Genomic DNA, 7776 nt, shown 5'->3' with positions numbered 1-7776 from the left:
TTGCGCTGTTTCTGCTCCCTCATCAGCTGGTAGTGACCTCAATGCAATGCAGGAGATTTTGGTCAGAAGCTGTTATTTTTTACAGCTGGTGGATCACTTTTCGCTATGCTCTGTAAGAACTATTGGCACTAATAAAGTGTGGTCTTTATGGTCTTTATGGCAGGGTAGCTATTCATAGAATTAGGTAGGCAAATGAACCCTACGCGTTTTGTCTCTACCGAGACTTCCTCATGGCTATATCCCTCAGGAAGTCTCGGTAGAGACGAAACGCGTAGGGTTCATTTGCCTACCTAATTGCAGTGCTTTCATTCCTCTCACACCGAGACCACCATTAGAATTTTTAATCCTGTGTTGCGCTGAATGTTTATATATCATCTATATACAGTATATATATATATATATATATATATATATATATATATATATATATATATATATATATATATATATATATATGTTCAGAAAAAACAGGACTATTTTCACTTTTCATCATATCTTGCAGAAAAATCATGAAAATCATAAAAATATTTGCAATTATAAATCGGTCACAATAGATTATTACATTTAAGAATTATTTGATAATCTAATAAATATTCTTTGGAATTGATGACGACATGATGACCTCATCAAGAGCATCGTTACAAAATGGTATCTAGCGAAGAAGATAAGCGCGTTATAAAGTGCTTGAGACAGAGCAGGAATTATGATCCAAAACCCGTCACATAGAAATCATCCTGATAAAGGGCGTTCGCTAGGAGGACTTAAAAAAAACAACAACTGTAAAACAAAAGAGTTCTTGTCTTCGAGGGTGCATTTCAGTAGTAGGACATTTTGAACACATACATTGAACGATACTTTAACATTGCTACAAAGTTAGAGTTAAGTGTTTCAGATTAGATTAGTTTAACACATTTACGAGCTACGAAGAAATCAATGTAGTTAACATCAGTGATTGTCTACATTGTGCTTCCTACAGTATATAGCAGGGGTGCGCAAACTTTTTTGGAACCCTCTGTAACTCACTTACCTGAATTCAGCGAACGGGTGACACGTCGACATGGCAATGCGGCATCAAATGACGTGACGTCACATGACCCATGACGCCGGATTAAAGGTAAGGGGGGGGGCGCAGCGCAGAACGTTTGCGCACCCCTGCTATATAGTACAGTATATATAGAGTGACAACCAGCATCACCAATCTCAGTACATGGGAATGAGATATCCAGACATATACACAGTGACTGTCTTCCACTACACTACTTTTTGAGGAGGGACATAACGGATTTATTTTCACTATGCGTGGAAATGGGCCAGAAGAAAGGATCTTGTATCCTGAATGTTGTCCCCATTTATTTGACTGATAATTTGCTTAATGCTTAGTACCTGCTGACGATTTTTTTATGTGCGCCCCACTGTCATGGACTATATTTCTGGCATACTGCCAATAGATTTTTCCTCTTCCTAGTTCTTTTTTTTTTCCCCATAGTTTCCTTTTTCTGGACATCTGACTTACCTTCCTGGAAAGAAAGAAACGTTTTTCTAAGATACCTGTTTTCCGTGGTGTTATTACTCTTTGCGCAGCTTAGTCTGGTTAGTTTTTCTACCTTGTTGCATATTTTTCTACCTTATAAGCAGTGGATGCATACTAGTGTCTTTTACATTTCTTTACTTATGAGTGCAGGGGACATATGTTCAATGCTTCTTATATAGTGTTAATCTATACAACAGTCCTACAATTGTACACATTGTCATGTGGATTGAGCAAAAAGAAAAAGGAAAGGGGTCCCTTTTTCCCCTGAACATCTTATTTTTGTGGTACAGCGAAAGGGAGATACCATAAGGAGTGTAGTTTTCTGAACGCTGGGGAAGAGTTTGATTGAGCTTGGTCGGGAATTACAGAAATAGAGTGCAGCACATGAGAAGTCTTGTATGCGGGGGTGAGGGAAGAGGCATACTGTATGTCATGGACAGATGGAAAGTCCTATGAGAGGAGTATTTGGAGACGAAGGCCGAGATGTGAAAGGGGGCAGCATTGTTTAGGGCTTTGTATGGCATAGCTAAGATTTAATGTCACTGGATATGGAGAGACAGTGTAGGGGTTTGCATTGTAGAGCAACAAATGAAGATTGGGTGAGTGAGGTCAATGAATCTGGCAGCAGCATTTTGGATGGATTGGAGTGGCGTCAATCGAATGAGAGGTTAAAACAAAGACTGAGTCAAAGATGACACCTATCTGGCTTGGGTTGTTGACGCCGTTCTTTACGTTGAGGGAGAATTTGGGGGTAGGGGTGACAGTGGAAGAGTAGGAGTTCTGTACTTGTTATGTTAAGATTTAGGTAGCAGCGGGACATCCAGGAAGAAGGAGCCAGAGACAGCTAGTGACACAAGACTGAGTTTAAGGGGAGAGGTTGATTTGGGTGTTGTGAGCATACAGGTGTATTATTTCCCCAAGAGAAGAGCTATAGAGTGAGAAAAGCTGAGGGCCTAGGACAGAGCCTTGTGAGACTTCAACAGAAAGTAATAGTGGAGAGGAGGAGGTACCAGGGGAGGAAACACTGCAGTTAGATAGTGTCAAGAATGCAAAGCGAGTGAAAAGAGTGTGAAGAGTGTGCAGGAGAAGGGGTGCTCAACAGTGTCAGGCAGCAGAGAGATTCAGGTGAATAAGTGAGAAATTACCCTAGGGCTGGGGCCATGGTACTGCAGACATGCTAAGTGAACAGGCTGCCTTAAGCCAGTGTTCGCGTCCATGCGGCGTGCGCGCAAAAGTGGGAGGGGGCGCGCATTGCGCAAGAAATCAGTTCAAACTGATTTCTTGGCGCGACAGGCCCGTCACATGAGCGGTTCGCCCAATGAGGGAGAACCAGCTCCGTGACGCCCCTCAGCACGCACCCAGGCACGCCTTCCACGGCCCGTCCACCATGGCCAGGTAAGCACCCGCTCACTGACCAGTCTCCGCGCGGGCGAAGGCACCATGGCCCCAGCCTTAGACTTTGCTGTGAGTAAGTCATTGGTCACTGTTGTTAGGCTGAGACCCTGCTGGAGCTGAGCGCGCTCATGCTTGAGAGCGGTGACGTCACCAACTCTCCAACCATGAGCGTACGGCTGTCCTGAAATAATTTTAGAGCAGGAGGGGGAGGGGGGGGGGGGTCATGGCTATGAAGGGGGTCGTGTCATTGGCTGGATCGGGGCTGTGTGTGTGTCTCTGTCTCTGTGTGTTTGTCTCTGTGTGTCCATTCTCTCCCTCCCACCTTCCCTCCTCTCTTTCCCCTTCCCTCCTTTCTTTCCCCCTCCCCTCCTCTCTCTCCCCACTTCCCACCTGTCTCCATCCCCCCTCTCTCTACCTCCCTCTCCCACCTCTCTCCCTCCCCCTCTCTCCCTCTACCCCCTCTCTCCTTCCCCCCTTCTCTCCCCCCTCTATCCCTCCCCCCTCTCTCTCAACCCCTCCCTCTCCCCCTTTCTCTCTCCCCCTCCCTCTCTCCCCCCTTCTCTCCTTCCCCCCTTTTCCCCTCTCCCACACCCCGCTTCTTCCCCCTTCGCATCTCTCCGCTCCCCCCTTTCTCATCTCTCCGCTTCCCCCCTTTGCATCTCTTTGCTCCCCCCCCCCTTCGCATCTCTCCGCTCCCCCACCTTCGCATCCGTCCGCTCCCCCACCTTCGCATCTCTCCGCTCCCCCCCTCTTCTCATCTCTCCGCTCCCTCCCCCCTTTGCATCTCTCCGCTCCCCTTCCTTCGCATCTTTCCGCTCCCCCCTTCACATCTCTCCGCCCCCCCCTTCACATCTCTTCACTCCTCTCCCCACCCCCCTTTGCATCTCTCCCCTCCCCCCCATTGCATCTCTCCGCTCCCCCCCCACCCCCCCTTTGCATCTCTCCGCTCCCCCCCCAACCCCCCTTTGCATCTCACCGCTCAGCACTGCCTCTCTCTCCCCATTGGTCAGAGCAGGGTCATGTAACCCTGCTCTGAGCTCCAAACTCCGTTGTCTCCCCAAGCACCAAGAGCGCCGTGTGAGGCTGGACGGGAAGGTAAAGATTTAAGGAGATAAGCGCGCTCGGCGCCAGCGGGGACTCAGCCTAAGGCCGCGCTTATTGTGACAGCGATGCTGACGTCACGCTGCGGTCACTGGAAAAATCAAATTGAAGTGACTTCCAGCAATCGCGACCAAGCCGTTTTCGCCTACTATAAACGCACGCGACATTTGTTTTGACGCGACGTCGCGTCGCTGTTGCTGGCACTACTGTATAAGCGCAGCCTAAATACATTACATAAAATGTTAAGTGAATATATAGCATACACAGATATAATTTATCAGTAATCCTCTGTACTATATATAATCACTTGTACTATTTCTTTAAAAAGTATCAATAATCATTATCACTTACATGTCTAACTGCATATCAATGTATTTGTCTGGCTATATATCAAGCAATCATTTTCTCTTTATATCTCTATCTAAATATATATAGATCTACAGTAGATATCTAACTCTCTATATTTGTATAATATATATAATATGTGTGACAAATATATACGGTACTGTATATACTGTATACAATGCATGTAGTGCAGAGGATATACACATGCACATACATAAATATTATTACAATAAGAATTTTCATTTGCACAATGCCTTAATTCTAACCATTCATTGGCACCCACATACTAACACGTTTCCTACAATATAGAATATGTAGACTGAATGGGTGCTCCAATATTCCCGGAAATATAGTTAACAGTAATCCATCATAAATATCATAAAGATAATGGCTTCTATTTTGGGAGTGGGTAAACAGTAATACATCATAAAGTTAATGGCTTCTAAAATAAATTATTCCTATAAACAATGAATACAGGTACTGTATGTATGCTGGTTTAATCTCTTCAATCCTTGTTGGTCCACACATTAGTAGAGGTTTAAACTAATGGTTTTGACCTTGCAATCAATCTCCATGTTTGACTCCCATGGCCATGATTCTGTCTTCTGATCTGGATTTGTGCAGATGAAAGTATGGCTCTTTGTCACGTAGAATTCAACAGCTGGTGTCTATGTTATGTAGCGTGGCATTACCTGTAACAAAACAAGAAGGGTGTTTCTAGTTTCCTGAGGCTCTCTATGTACAGTATTTCTTCACACCTAATAACTGGTTTATCTGTTACAAAATTATACTAGAGAACAGAGGTGTCTGTAACACCCTGAGGGTACAGTATTTCATTCTTAAGAACATACAAAATAAATTAATTGTGTATACAGTATATAGCTTTTTTTGTGACGTACGGCGACCTTTTTCTCATACCTTCTCCTCATCTTCTGCTTGTGACGACGGGTCGCCATGACAATGTGACGTCACCTGATGCTGCGACATCGCTGGAGGAGATGAGGTGCAGAAGGTAAGAAGCCCCACACTTTCTCCTGGGTACCAATCCCCCGCCAAGCTCTCAGCCGGGTACCCGCACCTATTTTTTTTTACAGAAGAGGCTGTGTGTGTGTGTGTACCTATTTGTTTTTACAGAAGAGGCTGTGTGTGTGTGTGTGTGTGTGTACCTATTTTTTTTTACAGAAGAGGCAGTGTGTGTGTGTGTGTGTGTGTGTGTGTGTGTGTGTGTGTGTGTGTGTGTGTGTGTGTGTGTGTGTGTGTGTGTGTGTGTGTGTGTGTGTGTGTGTGTGTGTGTGTGTGTACACACATATACATTGTGTTCAGAAAAAAATGGACCCTTTTCCTTTCTCATCATATCTTGCAGAAAAAACTCACTACATTTTCATTACATTTTTTGCACTTACACGTCTGTCACGATAGATTATTACAATTATAGAATTATTTGATAATCTAATAAATATCCTTTGGAATTGGTGACGGCGCGATGACCTCATCAAGCGCATAGTTACAACATGGTGTTTAGTGGAGAAGATAAGCCCGTTATAAAGTGCTTGAGACATAACATGTTTCCTGATTAAGGATGGTCACTAGGAGAACTGGAAAAAACTAATTTGAAAAAAACCCGGCGTTCTCGTGTTTGAGGGTGCGTTTCAGCAGAAGGAGGAACACAAGCTTCGAACTATACTTTAACATTACTATGAAGTTTGAGTTCAGTGTTTCCGATTAGATTACAACAGTTTAACACATTAACGAGCTACAGTATGAAGGAAAAACTCCTATTTCTTGTTTAATGAACATGAGCCCCCCGTTGTGTGCCTGGTACTTGTTGACATAGTACAGTGACATCAATTTAGTTACCATCAGCGATTGTCTACAGTGTGCTTCTTATATAGTGTTAATCAGGGCCGCCAACAGAAATCGTGGGGCCCGGGACAAACATTTTAAGCAGGGCCCCCCATGTCGGCGGTATTGCCCGCCACCCCCCCCATTTCACACCTCACGAGCCCCCTTTCCCCCACCCCTTCCCACGTATTTATCTCCCTTCCGTTTCACTCTCCTGCCTTGCATGTATTTCTCTCCCCTGCTTCTCACTCCCCACCCCCAAATATATATAACCCCCGCCCCCAAATGCATACAATAAACCCCAATACATATAAAAAAAAAAACAATACCTATAACCCCCCATACATATATATCTTACTGGGAGTATATATATATATATTTCTGAGCGGGCTGAAATTTGCCAGGTCCTCATGCCGGTGGACCTTTGCAATAGTGGCCAAGTTTCAGCCTTCCACGACCCCCAAGCCAATGCATGCTGTTTTAAACACAGCTTTTAGACAGAGGCTGGGATGAGATGCAAAGCCATTGAACCCACTCACAGACATGTTTCAACCTTGATGGGTATCATCAGTGTGAGGTTGGTCTTAATGGCTAAGCGGGTTTGAGACTAGACTAGGTAATCACCACTATTATTAAGGTTATGGTGGCTGTGGAGGGTTTTTGTCACTTTTTTTACCCACCATAACATTAATAATGTCTGTGAGTGGGTTCAATTGCTTTGTATCTCATCCCAGCCTCTGTCTAAAAGCTGTGTTTAAAACAGCATGCATTGGCTTGAGGATTTGCTTGTGTAATACGAGCTTGAGACAAAAGGTGGCACTGAGTGCTCATTTGCATGTCATTTCCCAGAATCCCTTGCTGCAGTGGAAGCGCTGTATGCTGGGCGATAATGGGGAAAGACAGGGTTGCAGACCTGTCTAAGACATGCAAATGAACATACAGTAATATTTACAGTTGCTATATATATACATATACACACACATCACATTTTCTGTATATATATATACACACAAACATCATACTGTGTATATATATATATATATATATATATATATATATATATATATATATATATATATACAGTATATGTGTATATATATATTTGAACCACAGAGAAAGCAACCTTATAAGAAGCACACAGACATACCTGTAAAGTGTAACAAAAGATATTTATTAAAGTGAGTTAAAACAGGCGATGAGGTTTAAAAAGATGAGGGGGGCTCCCTCTACCACACAAAGTAAACCTGAAGGCAAGGGTCTAAACATGAAACCACATCTGACATATACATAACACAGGGAGCTCTGTATAAGCACAGTTGTAAAGTGAGGACCCACACTAACAATAGATGTGTCCACAATTAGAACAGTCACCATACTGTACAATCATCATGAAAGTTTGCATGGAGTGGAAACACAAATAAAACAAGTAGCCATGTGAGATATACATCACCACTCAGTGTAGGGGTATCACGAGTGAAAAAGCAAGTCAGAGCCTTATGTCCAGGGGTTGAAGGTAGGGCCCCCCTCAGCAGACTCCCACTCCAACGCGTTTCGACTAGAAA

Source organism: Ascaphus truei, chromosome 7, assembly GCF_040206685.1.
Source record: "Ascaphus truei isolate aAscTru1 chromosome 7, aAscTru1.hap1, whole genome shotgun sequence".
Classification (NCBI taxonomy): Eukaryota; Metazoa; Chordata; class Amphibia; order Anura; family Ascaphidae; genus Ascaphus; species Ascaphus truei.
The sequence above is the reverse complement of the archived record's forward strand: the minus strand, read 5'-3'. Positions refer to the sequence as shown.